Here is a 21,780-nt window from a genome sequence, read left to right on the forward strand (position 1 = left end):
TATTTTCTAATCACTTGTTATTGTCGATCAGCTGCGTTTACTTTCAATACAAATTTGGTAGCATTTTTTCTTAAGGCCGACATATTCACACTGCTTTATATAAAAAAGTAACAAATTTTCCGCGATTTTCGGTTTTTGAATTAGAAATTTAAATTTTTAATTTTTTTATGATTTTCCACTAATTTTTAAATTAAATGCATTATCTTTTAGCATACAACTTTCTCAACACAACCTTTGTAACTGATGTGTATTCACTGCTTATTGCCTAATTTTCGTGGCTGGTGTTGAAACCCTGAAATGATAAAAAAATTTGTTGTTAAGTATATTTGTTACGAATAGATACTTATGCAAGTGCAATTAAATATGAAATCTTCAGATTTATGTCTAGAATTGTATACTTAAAAAAAGTTCTACATAAGAGGACCGTTGGATAGGTCAGTGATTTTTGGAATATCCCGCGTAGTACATTTAAAGCCAGTATCGCTCCTGTCAACAAAAACCTTTTAATTTTGAGCAAGCAACGGCATTTAATTTGCATTTGATCGCAATTGAAATCAGGAAATCTCGTAGGGAAAATGTGAAAGAGTAAATTTCGTCCATGATACATAATTACAGTCACGAACTTTTAACCCAACCAGCATATTCTGACAGTTAAGCTGCTTCGGACTAGTGATGGGCAAAAAATCACTATCGGCGACTTTTTCACAGCGATTTTCAAGTCACCGTTTATCACAGTGATTAAAAATATTAAATCACCGTTTTCCTATTTTTTTAGGTTTAGATTTTAGTGGCGATTCTTATGAAACTGCATCAATTGTGTTAACTCTTGTCAATGGACTAAAAAAAGTAATTGGAAAGCTTAAAACTCTTGAATTATACGATTGTGTTAAATCATTTTTGGAAAAGTTAGATTATAGCTTGCATAGTCGTTTCGCATATATAGAAAGAAGCCAAACATTAGCTGCCAGCACATTTTGCGATCCCCGATTTAAGTTAGTTCCATTTCATGAGCCTGAAAGGGATTGGGTGATAAAAAGCATAATTGCAGCCCTTTCAGAAAAAATTGGACAACAACACGACATAAGCAACATTCAAGAGACTGGCGATAATGCGGATGAGTTTTCTGTGTGGTTTGAGCACGACAAAAAAGCAGCAAACGTTGTGCCACAAGGAACACCTACGTCAAAAGCTATTATAGAGGTGCATAGATATCTGGAAGTAGGGATAATTTCTAGAAAATCAAATCCTCTTCAATGGTGGCGTGAAAACCAATATATGTTTCCAGTTTTGGCAGAGGTCGCTAAAGAAAAACTCAGTGCCCTTTGCACATCTGTTCCGTGTGAGCGCATTTTCTCAAAGGCTGGGTTGATCGTAACAGATAGAAGATCGCGGTTGAGTCCAGCAAAAACGGAGATGCTTCTATTTTTAAATTCAAATTCAAAATACTCATCTATACAATAAATGTTTATATAACTTATATTTACATTTTCAGCAACACAGAAACTTGTCACTTTTTATTTAAAAATGTAATAATATGAAACTAATATACATTTAAAGCTTTACGAATTGCATTTTAATAACGGTATTATAAAATTATGGAGTGCTTATTGCGTTGGCTTTTTTAATGGCTGTATCAAGCTGTACTATCGAAAATTCACATAATTCTAAAATAGTGATTCGAATCACCGATTAAAGTCACTGCTTTCAGGAAATCACAGTAACAGTTTTCACAGTGATTGTAAAATCACCGTTTTGCCCATCTGTACTTCGGACTAATTTCGGTTTCCAAACCTGTAAAAGAGTGGCTCGAAGGTAAGATAAAGAGCACATCACTGAAACAAATTCCTATTAAAGGCCTTGAGGAAACCTATAACAATTGAAAAAGAAACCCCTGCAATAAATACCTATACATATCGAGAAAAAAGCTTAGAATTTGAACCTACAATTGTCAATAAAACATAAATGTTTTGGAAAAGGCACTGACTTATCAAGCCGCTCTTGTATCATTTAATGTAGAAGTCAGCGAATGTGTTTATGAATGACAAGTAGTGATGCAAATTACAGATTCATAAAAAAATCGTGTATTTTGAAATACTACATCAGAATTATTTATTAACTTAACTTTAGGTGGGATATAAATTTATGCAAATAAGTTTTGCTTTTTTGACGTTGTACATTGTTAAATGGAAATGTTAAATTTCCTTCAACTAAAGGCATTCGTGATAAATAATGACAACAAAGAGTTCTTAATGCCGCACATATGTATGTAAGAGTATTTGTGTAATAAAACCGATCAAAAGAAAGATTTATAAATTTTTAGAAAATTGTGGTTGGAGAACAAATACTTTTAAAAGCGTGCAAGGTTTAGATTTCAAATAATGTTCATTTGGATAGCTTTAAATTATAAATGTTTTTTATGTAATATTGTTAATGGAATTTATTATTTAACATTAAATCAATAGGAAGTATAAAGTACGTCCAAGAAAATATTATCAGTGCTTTAAAATTTTAACCTAATAAATAGCTCAATAGTCAGTGGAACAAAATGGAAATAATAATACTTAAAAAGTATGCTGACTAAAAAAAAATATTTTCAACATCTTAGCCTACTCAGAATTCTGTAAAAAGAATATTTTGGGGAAAAAAAAAATTTAAATTTAACAAATTAAAAAAAATAAGTTAAATTAAAAATTAGGTGGTGATCCTATTTAGAAATTAATAAGATACAATTTTCTACTAGAAAAAAAAACTTGGAAACCCTCATCGAAAACATTTCTGGAATAAAGTTCCCAAAAATAAATTTAATATACATTTTAAGTTCTTTTAGTTAAATCTTAAATAACTTGCCATGTTTTGCTTAAGAGCTTTCTTTTGATACTCATAAATATGTAGTGCATAATTAACTTTCTAAACAAAAAATTTTATAAATTTAAAATGGAAAATAGATGGCAACCCTATTAGGTTTACTACCTTTTCGAAAAGTCATATCGATCTAACTAAGTGCATATGCATATTATACGGGAAGGCATTTTTTTGTGATAGTTATTAAATTTGCACAGTTCTTTCGAATGGGAGGTCAAACTAAAGACCTTAGCATTTATTTTTTTTATTTTTTTTTAACTAAGACCCGTTTTTATCGGCACGGTGGGCAGGAAGCAAAGATAGGTTGCATAAAAATGTCGACAAAAACTGAAAGCAGGGTTGTATTTGTTGATATTTTTAGGTTAAGAATCCCTTTGAATTGAAATCCTAGCTGCTCCTGTTTTAAAGATATCCACATTTTACATAGTTATGATAGGACCGACTTTTGCGAAAGAGAAAAACATCCTTGTGCATTAAATATTCAACAATGTATGTGTGAGTAAATGTGTGTATATATATTATGTGAAAATATATGTTTATGTAAGTTTTTAGCCGGTTTCAATCGTTTCCAAGGCGCTCCGCCGATCGGTGGTTAAAAATTTGATGAAATTAAAAACCTGCACTATGCGAGACCTCTCTTAACTCAGAAATGACTGCACAGCTTTGGATGAAATATGGCGCTCAGATCGCTTATAACTCTGAATAATATTTGGAATATATTTGAAATTCAATTTTGGGCATTTTAACGTCACGCGGGTTCACTAGTAGGTATTTAAAGACCCACAAGGGTAACTTATTAAAATCCAAATGCTGCGGGTGTTTATAATATAAAAAAGCTTTAGAAAAGTACGTAAAGTTAATAACTGAATGAATTTCTTCGAAGCTCACTATAATGTTCGCTACAGCTGTTACATAGCCCGCTTATCGAATTTTCATAGTAGTTAATAAACTTATTATTCCGTAACTCTCTGTGTCATTTCACGATTGTACATTTAAATTTCAATTACTCGCATACCGAATGATGTATTATTAAATTTTTCAAACCCATAAAAAAACGTTAAGTTTGAATAGTGACAGCATGAAAATAACGAGTGCTATTATTGCCATATACATACATACATATGTATGTGTGTCGTACATATTGTTGTATGTATGTATGTACATACATATGTACGATCATAGATTGGATCATACTCGTATTGCATCGCTAGATTTTCTTAGTTAAATTAGCAGAAAGAAGTGGCAGAAGCATCATGTTCATCTGCATGACTAATAGCTCACGAATTTCCGTTTACTGATACTATTTAATTAGCAACAATTTTTATGAAATTTTCAATGTTGAAAGGTTAACTAGTTTCCCAACTGATTTATATATATACAGCATCCGGAGGCAAAGAAAACCTAATAACTGCAGCCACAATTTGTTACGTATATATTTTTCGTTGCATCTACATACATACATACATATGTATTATGGCTTCTGGCGCTGGTGTTAATTACATGACAGCTGATACAATCTTTTAGTATTATGTATTTACATAACTATTTATACTAGGCACATACATGTAGTTGCCTTAATATAGAAAGACCCTATTTAACATTTTTATTTCTTTACAGAGTAGTTATACAACTTTTATAAAAAGTCAAGTTCTTCAGTACGGAGTTTCTTCATTACACTGGGTTTTAATAAATATAGAAACTAATTTTTTTCTTTAGTGAGTAACCTACCGACTTGTGAACACGGTTGAATTTCAAAACAAAATCAGTTAGCGCTTTTCTATACTAAGGTAATGATTTGTAAGTATGTATATCAGACTGTGCTAAATAAAATTCATGTTTTTCTTCTGGTCCCTTACGAAAATTTCCTTGTCGGTAAATGAAAAAAAAAATTTGTCTGCTACTTTTTTTAATAAAAAATAAAATGTAAGAAATAAAAAAACAAACTTGTAGCCAATTCAATTCTAGTATAACGAGTGCAAGTTTGAAGTAGCTAGGACTTACTGTAGATTTTTGGATTGTTTTTTTTTTTTGTTGTGTGTTCGGCGACAAAGAATGAACGAAACCTTCAACAAAAAAATTGCCAAAAATTTACGGTATATTCTAGCTACTTCAAACTTGCACTATTTATACTACAAGTAATTTTTAAGCAAAGGATTAAAGCGACTTCAATTCTCATATACAATTTAATGATTACGGTTAATTTCTTCATGATCGGATCGGATTTAAACCACCTCTGAGGTACCGCCTTTCCTTTAAAGAAAGAATTATAGAAATCGGTTACCGTGCTCCAAAGTTATGCGGTAATATAAATAGATAAAAAAAAAAATATTCCGACGAATTGACAACCTCTTCCTTTTTGCTAAGTCGTTTAAAAATGGAATGGGCTACAAGGTTGCTCCTTTATTTGTTATATTTATGTAAAATTAAAAAAAAGTACCGGAAACGATTTTTTTTGTTAAAAATTTTAATTTTTACGTGCGCTAACTGAAGAATGAAGATAGTGTCTGAAATTTTGCCACAACTATTTATTTTTTGTAACCGACAAAAAAATTTTCCTATGGGAGTACTATGGGATTTTAATTGCATTTTCTTCCATACAAAGTAATTTTTTATATGGAAAAGAGTGCATAACACCGTCAGGAAAAAAATTATCAAAAATCAACGCAATTTTTTAGCTACTTTATTGTACTAGAATTTAGCAAGCTATAAAACTGCATATCAAAAATTATTCTAGAAATTAAAATTAAAGTGCATGGAATTGGGATGAAAAGTTTGTGGCATTTTTATAATTTTTGTACAGGGTCTGAAATTTAGATGTACATGGTATTTGTGAGTTAAAGGGCTGTACTTTTATATAAAAATAATGAACCTTAAAAAAATAAAAAAAAAAGAAGTCAAAACTGGTAAAAATGTTGGTGTACTATCGTTTGTCGCGGGGTGTATATATCAATATCTACTTACGTACATTTTTAAACTTTTGCATACATCTTTTGTTTGCAAATTTCACCTTGGCGAATAAAATCCGTAGNGTACTATCGTTTGTCGCGGGGTGTATATATCAATATCTACTTACGTACATATTTAAACTTTTGCATACATCTTTTGTTTGCAAATTTCACCTTGGCGAATAAAATCCGAATTTATTCGCGCATATTGAGCTGCCCGTTATTTGTTTCTTATTTTCCCAACTCTCAAATTTGCCTGGCGAAATCACCAACTAACAGCATGTTAATTTTATAACATTTCCAAGAATCTGACAGATACCAATGTAAATTGCTTTTCAAGCTGGCGCGCCTTTCGTTTACGCTCAGCCATATGTTTTGGGTTATTCCCCCTGACATATCTACGTAACTCGAAAAACACACTTTTCATCTTAACTTCGCTTAAATAAATGTTGATACACACATCTGTTCATACTAATGCAGATAAATACATGCCTACATACATTTTTAAAACTTTTTTCATAAAATTTTTCAAAAAAAAAAATGCATAGAAAGTTGAAAAAATTACTGTCATTTGCAAAATCCTTGACTCTATGTTGTTGCTGCTCCACTTTACATACATGCATACGTACGTATTTTTTTTCGTAATCTGTCAATTTATTGCCATCGTGCTTTCGGTCCGCTTAACAAGTTAATTATATTTTTCAAGCTGTGCAGTACGAAGTAAAGCCGCTAAGAGCGTACGGTATTTTTGCAATCCGCACATATGTTCTTGTGATTAATATTTTGTATTCAATTAGCAAAGAAGTCATGAATTATTTCATATTCCACTGGCGAAATGCAGTACCATGCACAACATATTTATTGGACGATTGCACCGTGTAATCGTAAAAATGAACTCTTCAGATCACTCGACCAGCAGTTCCACTTGAACCGAAGTTGAATGTTGCACTGATTAGACTGTCTTTTAGGCCATACAGTTTGTTTAAGTTAGAAGAAAATAATAATAATGCGAATGCCAAATTTTACATTTCGCTAAAGCGAGTTCTTTCCTCTTCTCCCTTAAGAAAATAATAGTTGACAGCTTTTAATTCGTGCAGCAAAAGTGACAAAAAACATGTAATATTCAAAGCTTGACTTTGAGTTCGCGCTTTTTTCTTCATTTTACCCAAAAAGAGCTGCGCAAGTAAATTTCTTTAGATTTTTTTTTTTTAATAAAGTTTTGTACCTACTTAGATATGTTACAATATTTAAATCACATTTTCAATGAAAGTGATATTTTGGTAGGCTGAGAGCTATTTCGCACCAATTGCGGTTGGAAAAAATGTTTTTGAGTGGCAACACTGCCCACACGCAATTAATTTCAAAGCTGTATTTAAGAAAATATACCTCACTTCGACAAACTTTATGCGATTGCTATAAATGAGGTATCAGTTAATTTGAAAATAAATGTTTTGAAATTTTGGCAATAAGCGATGGTAAAAATTTACAAAATTAAGAAAAGAAAATATTTTTTTTTATTTGCCCGATGAAAACTCTCAACAATCCCAATCGAACAATATATTGTTATACATCATTTTTAAGGCCTGTAAGTCCTCTTCTCATAACAGTTTCGATATTTAAAATCTAATGAAAAATTGGCATCCAAAAATTGAAAAATCTTCAAAACCGTATTTTCTGATCTAAAATGCCAAGTCGCGACCTCCAAATGATTTCAAAAAAAAAAAACATATAATAATATCCAATAATATTTCTCATAAAAAGGCAGTAAATTGTGGGGTAGGGTCTTGAAATTAAAAAAAGGAAAATTTTATGAGCACCCTAATATAGGTATGTAGATAATTTTTTTATATATGTATGTACATATGCAGGTATATAAAGATGTGCTACATATTTGTTTATTTTAAATTCCCTGTTAATTGGCACTTTGACGAGTTGAATTTTAACACGAAATTCTTATGCATATTCTTTGTTCAGAATTAAATATTTTTGCTTGATTGCGTAGAAACAAAAAATATCTCCCTAAATAAACATTTAATTAAATTTCGATTCAGTTGAAGCAATTTGCTATTCTTTTAGGTTTATTCTTAACTTTGCCTTATTTATTTAACGAATTTGCAGATGCTTTAGAAATTCAGAGAATATTTAATGTAAGATACAAAAACTGCGTCTACATAGTCGGACGGTTAAAATATTTCTGTGTGATCAACAACTACTTATGTAAAATATACACACCGTGTCAAAATTATAAGCGCACCACATAGTCTAGTGATGAAAATACATATTTTTTTTTACATGCATATCTAATGAATTAATTTTTATTTTCGAAGTTTTGCAAATTAATATTAAGTTTTTGTAAATATGGTTGCACAGGTGAAGTGCCGCTCGTTAAAATGTATTATCATGTAATGTAAGTAAGTAAGTTTGCATATTGCCTTGCATCCAAGCAAACTACTACGAGTATTGTTTTTAAATATTTAATTTGTGTCCATAATTGTATTTATGTTTGTACATGCGTTGTTGTACTTATTTTGGTTAACAATTTTCCATTGTTTCTGAGTACCTTGCACGACCTTCACGGTTAGATCCGCACCCTTTTATTTGTAATTTCACAAGTGGTTTATTGAATTTCGTTGTTTGCTGCAGAGCAATATTTTATTTATTATTTTGAAATTCAAGTTTTTTATTCAGGATGTCCTTAAGTTAGGTTTTGTGCCAGTCATAAAGAAATACCTAAATAAAAATGCACTTAAAACTGAGCAATGAAGCAGCAACTGGATGTTTTTAACCTGCAACTGATACTGATACATAGATAGTACATACGTGACTCAATCAAGTGACCAAGTGTTGATTTTTTATTATTATTAGTTTTTAATGTTTTTCAAGCTAATTTTTTTGTTATTTTGTGTTAAAAATCACGTCCAAGCTTTCGGCAAAACCATGTAAATCACAGTTTTAAACTTCACAGAAAATTTAGGAAAATTCAAAAAATTTGCAAATTTGCATCTTTGGAACATTTTTGCACTTTCTTCAATATAATGAAGAAATTCTTACTAAATAAAGTGCGAGAGACTGTTAGCAACAACATTTCAAAACATCAACGCCAGTTTTTGTAAATTGCACTTGTTATAAAAAAAAAAACCCCAAAAGCAGTCTCAAAAAAAAAAAAAATCAACGCGATTTTCTAGCCGGTGGAAAATTGCACTTCATTACACTAAAATTTTATGGGCTATAAAAATGCATACCCAATAATTTTCCAAAGATTCAGATTAAAAAGTTCAAATTTTAATGAAAATTTGTTGAATTTCCTTAAATTTTTAAACTGTGATTTATATAGTTTTGGTTAAATCTTGAGCGGAATTTGAATAGAAATATAACCAAAACAATTCAATATTCAATTTCGAATATTTAAAAAAAACTAACATGTGGTCATTTGTTTAAGTCACTGTATGTACATACGTACTTTAAAATCAGTAAATTCAGCTCATGAAACAGGTGGCGCTATGCGACAAAGGTTTAATTACGAGTGAAATCGTTCCAATCGCATCTCGCAGAGATGAATCATCAACTCAAGTTCAAATTTGATCTGCGTCAGAGTAATCGCTGGCATACACCTTTGCACTAGATTGCATAAAATGTGCACACACTTTACGTTTATAAACATATGATCTGTATGTATGTATGTACATGGGTAGATTTCTAAGAATGCCTATGGTATACAGCTGGTACATACATACCGTTGCTACATGTACATATGTATTTATGTATGTAAGCCCTTCACGATTAGTCATAGATGTAAACATGCCAGTTACTTTTTATACTCTGCGCTTCGCTGGTTAATACACATGTATCACTTTTTATCTCGGTTTACTTAACAAAGTTAGTGTACTTAAGCATGTTTGAAATGATGTTTATTTATTTCTAAATTCTAGGCAAGCTAGATTATAGTTTTCAACTAAAATTTTTTGGTCCAAGTTGAAAAATAAATATATTAAATAACCTATAACTATTTTTGTTCGAGAAAAAATTAAAAAGTTGACTAATACTTGAATAATTTTACTAAAATCTTGGATAAGGGTTGAAACCCCGATTTTTGATAGGTTGGAGCTTATACTAGGCCTTAACTTCACAATAAAAGTAATGCAACATTTTGACCAGTTTTGACTACTTTTCCTTTGGTTTGTACCCTGAAGAAAAAATTTATTGAAGAAAAAATTTACTTTCGATATCTTATAAAAATTAGCTGGCAACCTTATTTAAAAATGCGTTGGCATGAATACTACATATTTTGTGCGTACATGTACTGTATAATTCTTATTTAAATTAACAAAATACAAATTTGTTTTACAAAAAAACGTGGCAACCCTCATCGAAAATATTTTCGGAGAAAAGTTCTCAAAAATACCTTTCATTTTTAATTAAATTCTGCAGATCTCAAAAAAGTGGCTACCTTACACAAATATCGCACGGGATAATACTTAGCTCCAGTTTCTCAATGTATGGTTAACACTAACTACAGGTTAAACATCGTTATGTTATGGAGTCGATCACGTCGATAACGATGTTTAACCCGCAGCTAGAGGTAACCAGACATAGAGAAACTGGCCCTTAGTATATAAACAAAGCCTTCTTTTAGTATCCATTAGTATTAATGTTGTACATTTTTTTCTAAATAATAAATTAAATAAATATGCGATAAGTGACAACCCTATTCATAAATATTTCCGAATTGGAGATTTTTGAAATTCCATCATTTCCCATATTGATATATATTATTGAATTGATTTCGAAAAGGTTTGTAAAAAGATAAGGTGAGATGCAATTTTTATAAAAACATAAAATAAAAACCATATAAAACCAAATTTCAACTTTGTACGAAAATAAAAAAAATATTTATACAAATTTCAACTAATTGCATCACGGGTGAAACAGAGTAATCAGAATTAAAAAAAAAATTCGATTATTCACTTTTATATCTCATACAATTTTAGTCCAATTAAGTGCTTTAAAACTCGTGTTGATTTTCGACAACTTTTTTTTTTTTTGCTTTCTAGCATACCTTACATATATTTCAGTTCTTTTTTAGCATTCCAAAATCGGTTTACAGCCCTGCTTAATTTTGAGCTGTAAACTAACCGTTCCTAGCCTTTTATGACATCTGTACTGATGATTTTAAAGTAAGCGAACACAAATGTTCGAAAGTCAAAAATCTGTCGTGTTTGGCCGTCGATTTATTGGAATCTAAAAAGATAATATGCAATGAAATAAACTTCAGGCACCGAAAATTTACGATTTTTTCACGCGACTAATTTATATATTAATATCTCAACAGTTCGTTTTATAGAATGCAAGATTAAGGGCTTTTAGCTGTAACAAACTATTGTTCGAATGAAGAATCGGTCTTACCTATGACAAATAGCGTGTGGCGCACGCTTTACTCGCAGTTTAGATGCATCATTAAAGGCCAGAAAACAATTTGCTAGTAATTTGTGTTTTTTTTTGTGCAATAAAAAAGCTTAACAGTTTCCACGCGCTGGCTTTATAATAGACAATTTCGAAAGTGTGTTTTATATAATCGTTAATTTAGGTGCTCTAATTATTTTTACATTCCTTTAATTTTTAAGGGGTGCATACATACAAACATACAGTAAGTACCCTGCAAACCATTTTTTCAGAGTATTCTGCATTGTAAAGAAATTTTAAAGAATTCGTTAAGATTTAATTCGATTTTTTGCCGAATTTTCTAAAATGAAATAAATTACGCACACTTCCATTCTTTTACGAAATTTCGGAAGAAAATCTGTGAAGCAACGAAAATAATGCTGCTATGTGAAGAATAACTTTCAGAATTTTTCCAGAATTTTCTTTATTTTTCGTACAGAAATTTTTTTACGAGTTCGTGTCAACCCCTTCATATAATTTTCTTTGAAAATTCGTAAAAAAATCGTTACAGAAATCAGATACTCCTAACGATTTCCTTAAGATTTCGGGAATTTTGGTTTGCAGGGTACACCCTTTAAACAGATTCTGAGGGCTCAGAATTTATGAGTTTAAAATGTGTCTTTCTTTTGTTATAAATATGATTCCGAGATCAGTCAACCAGACTAACTTTTTTCGGAATCTTTTGGTGTCATAAATTCGGAGTAACGAAGTTCACATACATAGAAGTAAAAGTGTATTGATAATCAGATTTATAAGGAATATTTAAGACTCTAAATAGCTTAATATTTCACACTCTAATATGACTCCTAATGTGGACTCGTATTGGCGTGCCCTCCTAAGAAGGGAAATATGCTTTGATCTTACTCTTTTTTGAGCTCATAAAGAGGGTTGCAACTCAAAATTCTGAGACTTTTTTTTGACTCTGAAGTGAGTCCGAATGTTTATAGGGTACTTGCATATGTGCATTCACTAATGGATAAAAAAGAAATAGGTGCGCCGCGTTTTGACTAGTTTTGGCAACTTTATCTGGGCTGTTTTAGTGTTTACTAAGTTTTTTATAAAAGTCAAACTTTGTGAAAAAATTTGAAAAATTCGACAAATTTTTATCAAAATTTCCAAATTTTTAATCAGAATTTTTAGAAAATTTTTACAAAGCAGTGATGTAGCGCTTTGAACTCTAATATAATAAAATGCCAGTTTTAAGCGGCTAAGAATTCTTCCTAACCAAAAACATTTCGAGCGTACTTTATATGGGAGAAAATGCGTGAAACCGTCAGCAAAAAAAAAAAAAAAATGGAAAATCAACGCTAATCATTGGCCGCTACAAATATGCTGTTTTTTTTCTCTATATAAAATAAATGGGAAACTTTGAGCGATCTCTAAAATTTTTTTTATTACAAATTTTAATTTTTTAACACCCTAATGTATATACATACAAACATATGTATGCCCCTCTTTAGTACCCTTTCAAAAGCTTACATAATTTATCGTTATTGTTGTGCATATGTATGTATGTATTTTTCAATTTGGTCGTTTGACATACATACAAATGTACATAATAATGTAAATACAATGTTTTTTGTTTTGTTATTAATTATTTCGAAAAACACGTTTTACGAAAATTCGCGCACATAAAACCAATGATTAACTAACTAAACATGGTGTATTAGAATGGAAAAGCCAGCTAATTAATTTCTAAGTTTATATTTTTTTTTTACGCTCGAATGAGGGTAGAGCAATGGAGAAAAACTGCGAAAACTTCAAATACAATGTTGAAAGATGCAAAAAAAAAACAATAGCAGCAACAAGTAGCGGTTGGGGGAAAAAATAAGGTGAATGCAACTTAGCAATTAGTCAAAGCAGAAAGATCAATTTAAATTTTAGCTAAGAGATTTACAAAAATAAACTTGAATTTAATTTTAAATACAAAAATAAAACAAACAATTAAGAAATACTAAATAATTAATGAATTTTTTCAGCAGCATATGTATGTATGTATGTTGCGTTTTCAAGTGCAAGTCACGCAGCCAGTGTGCATGTATGTATGTATGTACGTATGTCTGTAGATGATAAAACGAGCACACATGCGCAATTGTTTTGTCTGTGAGTGTTATTTAGTAAACTTTAGTAAATCAAAATGTGCTGAGTGTGCAAAAGTACGCGTACATATTTGCATTTTAGACTGTTCCAGTCTTCGCAATTTGTATGCTTTCCATACAGTTTGCACACATTTTAAGCAGGTCACCTTAAGCAGCTCAATAACAGCGGCTAAAAAAAAAAACATTTTTTCTACAACAGTCGGATCTGGATCCAGATTTTATAATTGGCCAAGAATCCACGCTTCAGGCAAAATTTCTATGCCCACAGTAAAAACCAACTTATAAAATTAAACTACAGTTGGCAGACATTTCGATGGTTTTTCTTTAAGTGAAACCCATCTTATTTTTAGTGGCATTATTTTCAATGAAATCAAGGAAGGAATATTTAGATTTTTATTAGGTTACCAACTTAAGATGTATGTATAACGAAAACAAAACCCAGTCTGCGCTGACCTATCCTCAACCTGGGACCTTCCTATGTGGCAATTTACAGCTCAACCGATTCAGCTACGGGGTCATCTTACCGACACTATTATAGTTATTTAACAATGTGAACTTAAAATGAATTCAAGANGGACCTTCCTATGTGGCAATTTACAGCTCAACCGATTCAGCTACGGGGTCGCCTTACCGACACTATTCTATTTAACATTATGAACTTAAAATTAATGAAGACATCGCAAAAATTAGGAACTAGTACCTGTCAATGAATTCTAGCAGACATCACGGAAAATTAAGAAGTGTTTTTAAATGATACAATTAAGCAGATTTTCTTTACGAAATATGATTTTTAAAAAATATTCTTATAAATAAAATCAATAAGAATTTTCACATAAAATTAATTAGGAATATATATGGAATTTTTCTTCTCTTTTTCGTCTGTTTTACCTCCCAGCCTAGAAATTTCTAATTGATTTTGATTTTGTTTATCTTTGTGTAGAAATTTTATTCTGTAAAACATGCTCCCTTGTTATTTACATATGCTGAATGTTTTCGATAAACCCGATGTGAAGTTAGTTTTATTTTTATTTGAAGTTACAATTCATCTCAGTTTAGCGCATGTTTTACGAACTGAATTGTTTGCTTAAATTTATTTTCCACTCACATTTTGATAGATGGTTTACGAGGACATAAATTTACGAGATTTACGAGATTTACATGGTTTACCGGGCATTTAAGCAAAGCATTAATACAAAGGTAATTATAAAGAAAATGATATATGTACATATGTACATATGTAAATAGATACACAGAGACTCACTTTGGGAACTATTTCGGGTTTTCGGGTTTTCGGGTTTTCTCGGAACTTATCGATATAAAAAATGATATTTTTGCTATCGATATTTATCGATTTTGTTATCGATATTTTCATCGATTTTGTTATCGATATTTATCGTTTTTCTTATCGATATTTTTATATTGATTTTTTATCGATATTTATCGGTTCCGTTATCGATTTTGTTATCGATATTAATCGATTTTTATCGATTCCATTTCTCACAGTCATTAACCATAAGCTTCCTCGCATAAAATGCTTTCAGAGTGATATATCACAAAAAAGTAATTTGCACAACTCGGTTTTGGATATTTTAGCAGGTTAAACGCGTAAATAGGACCGCTTTTACAATGTCTGGTTAGCACCAATGCCCAGTTAAATATCGTTATCGACGGTATAAACGGCCCTTACATTTCCATAATTAACCCCCAACTTCCAATATGTGAAGATGCCTCTAATTAACTAATCATCTCTTCTGATGCCAACACTTCGAAGGCGAAAAGTTGATGATTTGGGTCACCCACAAGATGAAATGAACAATAGGAATATCATCGACGCTTGGTAGGAAATGAAAACAGTTTACCCAAAACTTTACGGACTTTCTGAAAAACACTATCATTTAGTTGTTACATTGGTGCCTGCTGAGCGCCTCTTTTCAAAAGCTGGTGGTACAGTCACGGAGAAACGCTACCGCTTAGCAACAAAACGCTTATCAATACCTTTGTGTTTGCAAACTTGGTTAAATTATAAATAATTATCGCCACTAAAAATACTCGTTTTATTTTATTTAAAGCTTGAATTAGAGATTTTTCATGGAAAAGTGTTTGTGTGAATACTCACTTTAAAAAAGTGCCTTTAAAAATTCGATTAATCGATTATTTCTCAATAATCGCAATTAATTGCAATTATTTTTTTGGCTTGTGATTAATCATATGATTAATTAATCGATTATTTTATTTTAATTTTTTGCCATACCTAAATTAATACCTGGCATATGATGTGTTTTACAAGGTTTAAAGCCACACTGACAAGGCCCAACCAATTCGTTTACGGTAGCCCTTAAATACAATGTTTTAGAGGCCGATCTTTCAGTAGTTGGTGCATATGGCGGGGTCGCCATATTTGCGGATTATGCAGAGTATGTATACTTATAATTAAAAAAAAAAAAAACTATGGCTACTTGTGAAAAAGGCGTGGATATTTCAAGGATACATGGAAATAATATAAATTTAATGCAAACTTTTAGTTTGGTAGGTGCTTATGAAACTCGCATCATTTTACAACAAAAAAGTTAAGTTGGCGCATGCGTATCACGGCCGAAAACACAAATCAAACACAGTGAATGAAGAATAGAAAGACAAGTAAGAAAGTCTAAGTTCGGGCGGAGCCGAACATTAAATACCCGGCGCAAGTATTAAAGATATGTTTTCCACCTTGCCGAAAGCTACCGCTACATGATAAGCCGGGGTATATACATTTTAAGTAAATTAGCGTCCTTAAATTTCGACATATTGAAATTTCAAGCATTTCTGAAATTTATTGTTATATGAAAAGCGGCCGTAATTTAAGACCGATTTCAACAATTTTCAACGGTTTGCTTTTATGTGGCAAGCATAATAATCATACCGAGTTTGGTACAAATTGCTAGAACGGTTAGCGAGATACATATATGTAATCACAAGTGGGCGNCATCAATTTTGAATAAATTAGCTTTAATATTTACTGATTTATCGAAGATTTCGTATTTCTCGAAATTACCGTTATATGGGATGTGGGCGTGGTTATTGTCCGATTTTAAAAAGTTTCGGCCATTTGGTATGTTGCACGAAGGCCAACAACTGTGCCGAGCGGTTACCAAGATATACACATGTAACCATAAGTGGGCGTGGCTACGCCCATTTGCCAAAATTTTTAAATATTCTTATTTTTCGTCTAAAACTCATTGTAAATATCAATTTTGAGTGAATTATCTTCAGTAGTTACTAAAATATCGCAGTTTTCGTATTTCTGAAAATTACCGTTATATGGGAGGTAGGCGTGGTTATTGTCCGATTTCGCCCATTTTCAATACCATCCGTCCTACGCCCAAAAGAAGCTCACGTACCAAGTTTCGTTAAGATATCTCAATTTTTACTCGAGTTATCGTGTGCACAGACGGACAGACGGACGGACGGACGGACGGACGGACAGACAGTCACCGCTTAATCGATTTCTCTTTTCATTCTGATCATTTATGTATACATTTGTCTATATCTATCTCGATTCGTTTTGCCTGTTACAAACAACCGTTATGTGAACAAAGTTATAATACCCTTGTGCACAAGTGCGCTCGGGTATAAAAATTCAAAGAAAACCTACATATGTATGTATGTACTGAAACGTAAACACAATCAGGAAAAGCGTGCACTCCTCTGTTATTTTTACTCTATCGATGTGCTGACGAAAACATGTTTTTCACTTTTGTTATCTCAAAAACTAATTCACATATCGAAGAGTTGTATCTGCCAGCTGCATTCTACGCAATGCAATGTCTTAGCGGTTATCAAATTGGTCTGGTGTGTTTATGCGCATGCTTTCAGTACGCAATGTTAAAACAGTGAAACAAATATCTCTGAGATATGAAATACTACTCGTATATACATATTTATGTTTGTATGCACATTTAACTGATGCATTGCATTCACTTTAGCTTTGGTTAAAATACCAGCACCCCAATGGGTAAATGAGCGATCGCTGCTGCAGGTACAGATTTTTCTATGCGCATGAGTGGATACAATTGTATTTGTAGCCCGTGCCACGTCACTGCGTTGCTTTCGTGTACATATTTATGTATGAAAATATCGATATATGTGCATTAGGGTGGTCCGTAAATGCAGGAAGCTAATTTTTACATCAGATTTTCTAAGCCTCAACCTCAGCTCCGTCGATGATACTATAGTAAAAAAATAGTCACATATAAATTTTGGTCGCGATTGGAGACGGTTAAGGCGTGTCGCACAGGGGGCAAAGTTCAGATTCCTCTATGGGGACTCGAAAAATTAAATTTTTTAAAATTCTTTTTTTAAGGACCACCCTAATGCGTACATTCATGAATTACTCAGGTGGTTTTCAATCAATACCAAAGCACCGGTACGTATTTATGTCTGTACATAGCTTATATACTCTGTATAGTTTGAGTATAAATAGGTACTCAAAAACAACTACAACTAGCTTTTATTGACAAAAAAATAAAAAATTTTAGCAAACAGAGAGTAAGTATGTAGAATAGATGGAAATTTAGTAAATTCATAAATAAAATGTGGCTTAAACATACACATACATACTTACATTAGAGCATATACAACATTCGCGTACATACTTTGGTACATACATATGTAAATACATACATACATACATATGTATGTAGGTGCATATCAACTTAGTTCATAGTTAAATGAATGCCCTGTAGGAAATGCTAATGTAATCAAATTGGAGCTATGCTTGTAAAGCTTTGAAACTATTCGAGGTAATTTGAAAACGATTGGGTCTGGTGGTAAACGAGGACAAGACGAAGTATCTGCTGTAAGCAAACAAACAGTCAGCGCATCGCGTCTTGGCACCCATATTCAACTCGGAACCCGCTGGTGGTGCAATGGAAAGTTGAGTTCAAAAAATAAAAAATAAGAGATCACATAATTTCCAACTAAAAGCTGGCAAAAATAAAAGAGCGTTCTTGGTTTTCTAAGATTTTTAGTATGCATATTTGACGTCGCTGAAAATAAGGTTTTAGGTGGGGAATCATTGCTGCAAAGATGAAGACGGAAACTTGTAACAGCCATCCAGAGTACACCTGAGATTTGGGCAAATACGAGAAGTAGTCAACCAAACACGGAAAAAATGCATGCATTTTTTTACAATGTCTATTAATTTCATATTTCTTTGCACATTAATTTGAGAAATCTGAATTATTCCTCTTGCCTCATGTAAAAAAGCTCTGATTAAACTTAGTGTTAAGCGCTATATCTTTTAATAAAATACCACAGTAACGCTTTAAAAAAAATCTTTTTTTTTCAACGCCAAAAAGTGTAACGTCCGCAAAATATTAACTCCGAACGACCATATCCAATTGCTTTAAAGTTAATCCGAATTAAGTATACTTTTACTATGCATCTTGTCAACTTCATTATTTTCTTTTCAAGGTATTCTTGCCAATTGTGCTCTCCGTACATGAAAATTTGCAGAAATCTGTTGACTTTGATGGTCATATCAAAACCGCATCCTTTTTCAGTAACGTCCATACTGAAAGTTGCTGAGAAGATAACCATACGTTTGTGAGACCTCTCATGGTTTGCTTGCCTTAATTTTATGGTAATTAAGATTTTTAAATTTTTTTTCAAAGAGGTGGAGTCTTAAATATTGATTTATTATTTAAATGCATTTTATTTAGAAATATTCCTCATTTGAAATGGGAATACCACCGATTTCCATCTTCATTTCCAGAATGAAAAGTTTAAAAAACATACGTCTCGCAGAAATAGGTTAAGAATGCCGGGTTAAACCTTCCCTTAGTCGGTAATACTAGGGTTTGCTCGTATGTAAGTAACACTTCCCACCAGCAAAAAGTTTCACTTCTGAAAAAGTAAGCGAGTTAGTAATAGGTCGCGGGCCAGGGTCATTTCGTTGTAAGAGAAAAATATTTTTTGTTCTTGTCCTTTTCAAGAAATTTGAATACTAAGTTCATGTGAACCAGTGTAGCGCTCAGCTGATGGAATCATATCCCTGCATACGCGACTTGCTCATTTCAAAACTTCCGATGAAGATGCTCAACTGATCATTTCATATTCCTGCATACGCGAGTCAGATATGCAAATACCTGATAAACAGATATTACCAGGTTTGCAAATTTTTTAAGATATGAATTTCGTAGGACATCGACCGTGTTAAAATTCATCAAAGAATTCAGTAGTTAGGCCCTCCTTTTGCTATTACATATTCATTTCCTAGCTATTACCTTTTGCTACTGGGTTCTCAACGCTTTTGACTGGCTACAAGGCAACCTGATAAATGTACGCGGAATAAAAACAAAAAACAACAAAGTGCCAAGAGCCAACGGTATACCGGCTGAGCGGTTCAAAACTGGCGTTGTACTGAAAGATCTAAATCTTACTTTACTTCGCTCGAACCATAAGGAAGATGATCCAGGTCGAGTTCGGGACTAGTTTTCTCAGTATAACTTATTAGGGTCTACCAACGATACTGTGTGAAGTCGTGAAGCCATCATGAAAGGCTGACTGGAACTTATCAGTGTGGTTTCAGATCTGATAAGTCAGTGCGCCAGTCTGGCAGTGCTTCAAATCTTGGAAAAGGTATTTGATAAGCATATCGACATACATCCACTTTTCGTAAACTTTATGGCCGCTTTTAACAGCACGAAGAAGCTTTATCTAAATTTGGAAGCTATGTAGAGTGAACTCTATTCAAATTGGAAAGAACCTCTCTAGGGTTTTAAGAAAACAAAACCATTATTATTTTTTTCTGTTTGGGGTACTTATGTTTTGAACTTACTCTGAGCTCTAGGTGACTATAAAATTACTACAAAATTGTTTATTTTGTGCCAGCGGATTTCGAAATCCAAACACATTGCACGTTTTGGCAGAAAAAAACATTGATTTTTATTTGTAGATATCCAAAATTGGTATTAAATATCAGATTCCAAGTAACTGGGTTCTACTCGCTAGCTCAAAATTTCCTGCCGGGTATGTGTATGGTTGCTCTTTGAGCGACGGCTGATGGCCAGTGCGGAATATTGGAGATTGTGTAATGCAAGAAATGCTACAGCTAAATGTTGCCATCGAAGCAGTTTACCTCAATATGCATGACTTCGTTTTTATCTTCACACTTTAATGCATATTTCACGAACTTGAGATTAAGAAAAAAATTCTCCACACATTAAATATTTCTTGCTAAACGTCGCTTTTGGAGTTGTGAATTTAGGTAGTTCAAATTAACATTAAAAAGTGTATAACTTTATTATTTCACCTTGTTTACTTGGTAAAATATTTGCAAAACTACACACACGTATGTACATTTATTTGCAAGTGTGTGTTACCCATAAACGCACCTTATTGATCAGCCTTCACTTCCGAATCCTCTAATTTACTATTGGCATACATACTTAGGTACACAAAAAATTTTTTCAAAAATAAATTAACTCTTTTACAATGGCAGCTAAAAAGATTCGTGCGCAATCCGTTTCTTTGCATATCAATTTCAGGTTTTTTTTTGTATTTAATTTCACTTTAACCGATTTTTAAAGCACAGACACAAATTTGGCACACCATTTTTAGAACTTGCTTATTTTTCTACGAGTTTTCAACAAATTTCTACAACACATATGTACATACATACTACATTCATGTGTACATATATGTATGTATTTCATTTCAGTTTTGCTTTTAAATTTTCTTTTTGCTTTATTTTTTCTTAGTTTATTTAATTTTTACTAAAATTTTTCTTTTTTTGTTTTCATTTCCTAATCCGCGTTTTATGCTTGCGTACGCGAAAGTTTTACTACTCGAGCCACAACTCGATCGCTTGCCAGCCGCGCTAAAACTGCGCTCCAACTGGTCGAGAGAAGCGCTCTTAACATTAAAGCGATGAACTTGTACGAAAAACTTCTCCCAACCAGCTACCAACGGTACAAATACAAAGTTAATGCAATAGTCACTCAGCTTTAACCAGACTTTGAACGTAAACACGGCATCAGAGAGTAGACGCTAGCCAACTGGTTATTCAACGATTGCAGGTAGTTTTGTTTTTTTATTGTTTTTTGAGAGGAGATCGTTTGGGGCTTATGTATAGGTGACGCACTACCCAGCAAAAAACACGATTACCACAGAAATTAAAATGGAATCGAATTTGGCGATGGGAATCGCTTAGCCTTTCGCTTCTTGAAGCATTATTGAAGTGTAGCTTCTTTAGCGGCGGTTCGTTAGTTGGGAGTAATTTGGCATATTCAACGGAAATTGCACACGAAAATGGTGCAACGGAAATTGTGCAACGGAAATGATTCAACGGAAATGGTTGGGGTTGAAACAAGTGCTTCTTGAGGGTAAGCACATCTTATTAATTTAACAAAAACTTGTTAATAAACGGTTAAAGATTAACACTTAGAAAAACA

General features: G+C 32.3%; 1 long non-coding RNA gene across 1 annotated transcript; it reads right to left on the reverse strand.

Annotated features, from left to right (window-relative positions):
• Positions 1-2: 2 nt before the first annotated feature.
• Positions 3-21,014, reverse strand: LOC108372766 (uncharacterized). Its single transcript, XR_001848890.1, has 2 exons — positions 20,722-21,014; positions 3-292 (listed from the first exon to the last, which is right to left on the reverse strand). It is a non-coding gene; the product is annotated as an uncharacterized LOC108372766 (long non-coding RNA).
• Positions 21,015-21,780: the final 766 nt, after the last annotated feature.

The sequence above is a fragment of the Rhagoletis zephyria genome, unplaced genomic scaffold (assembly GCF_001687245.7).
Source record: "Rhagoletis zephyria isolate East Lansing unplaced genomic scaffold, Rhagoletis_zephyria_1.1 Rzeph_scaffold_06013, whole genome shotgun sequence".
Lineage (NCBI taxonomy): Eukaryota > Metazoa > Arthropoda > Insecta > Diptera > Tephritidae > Rhagoletis > Rhagoletis zephyria.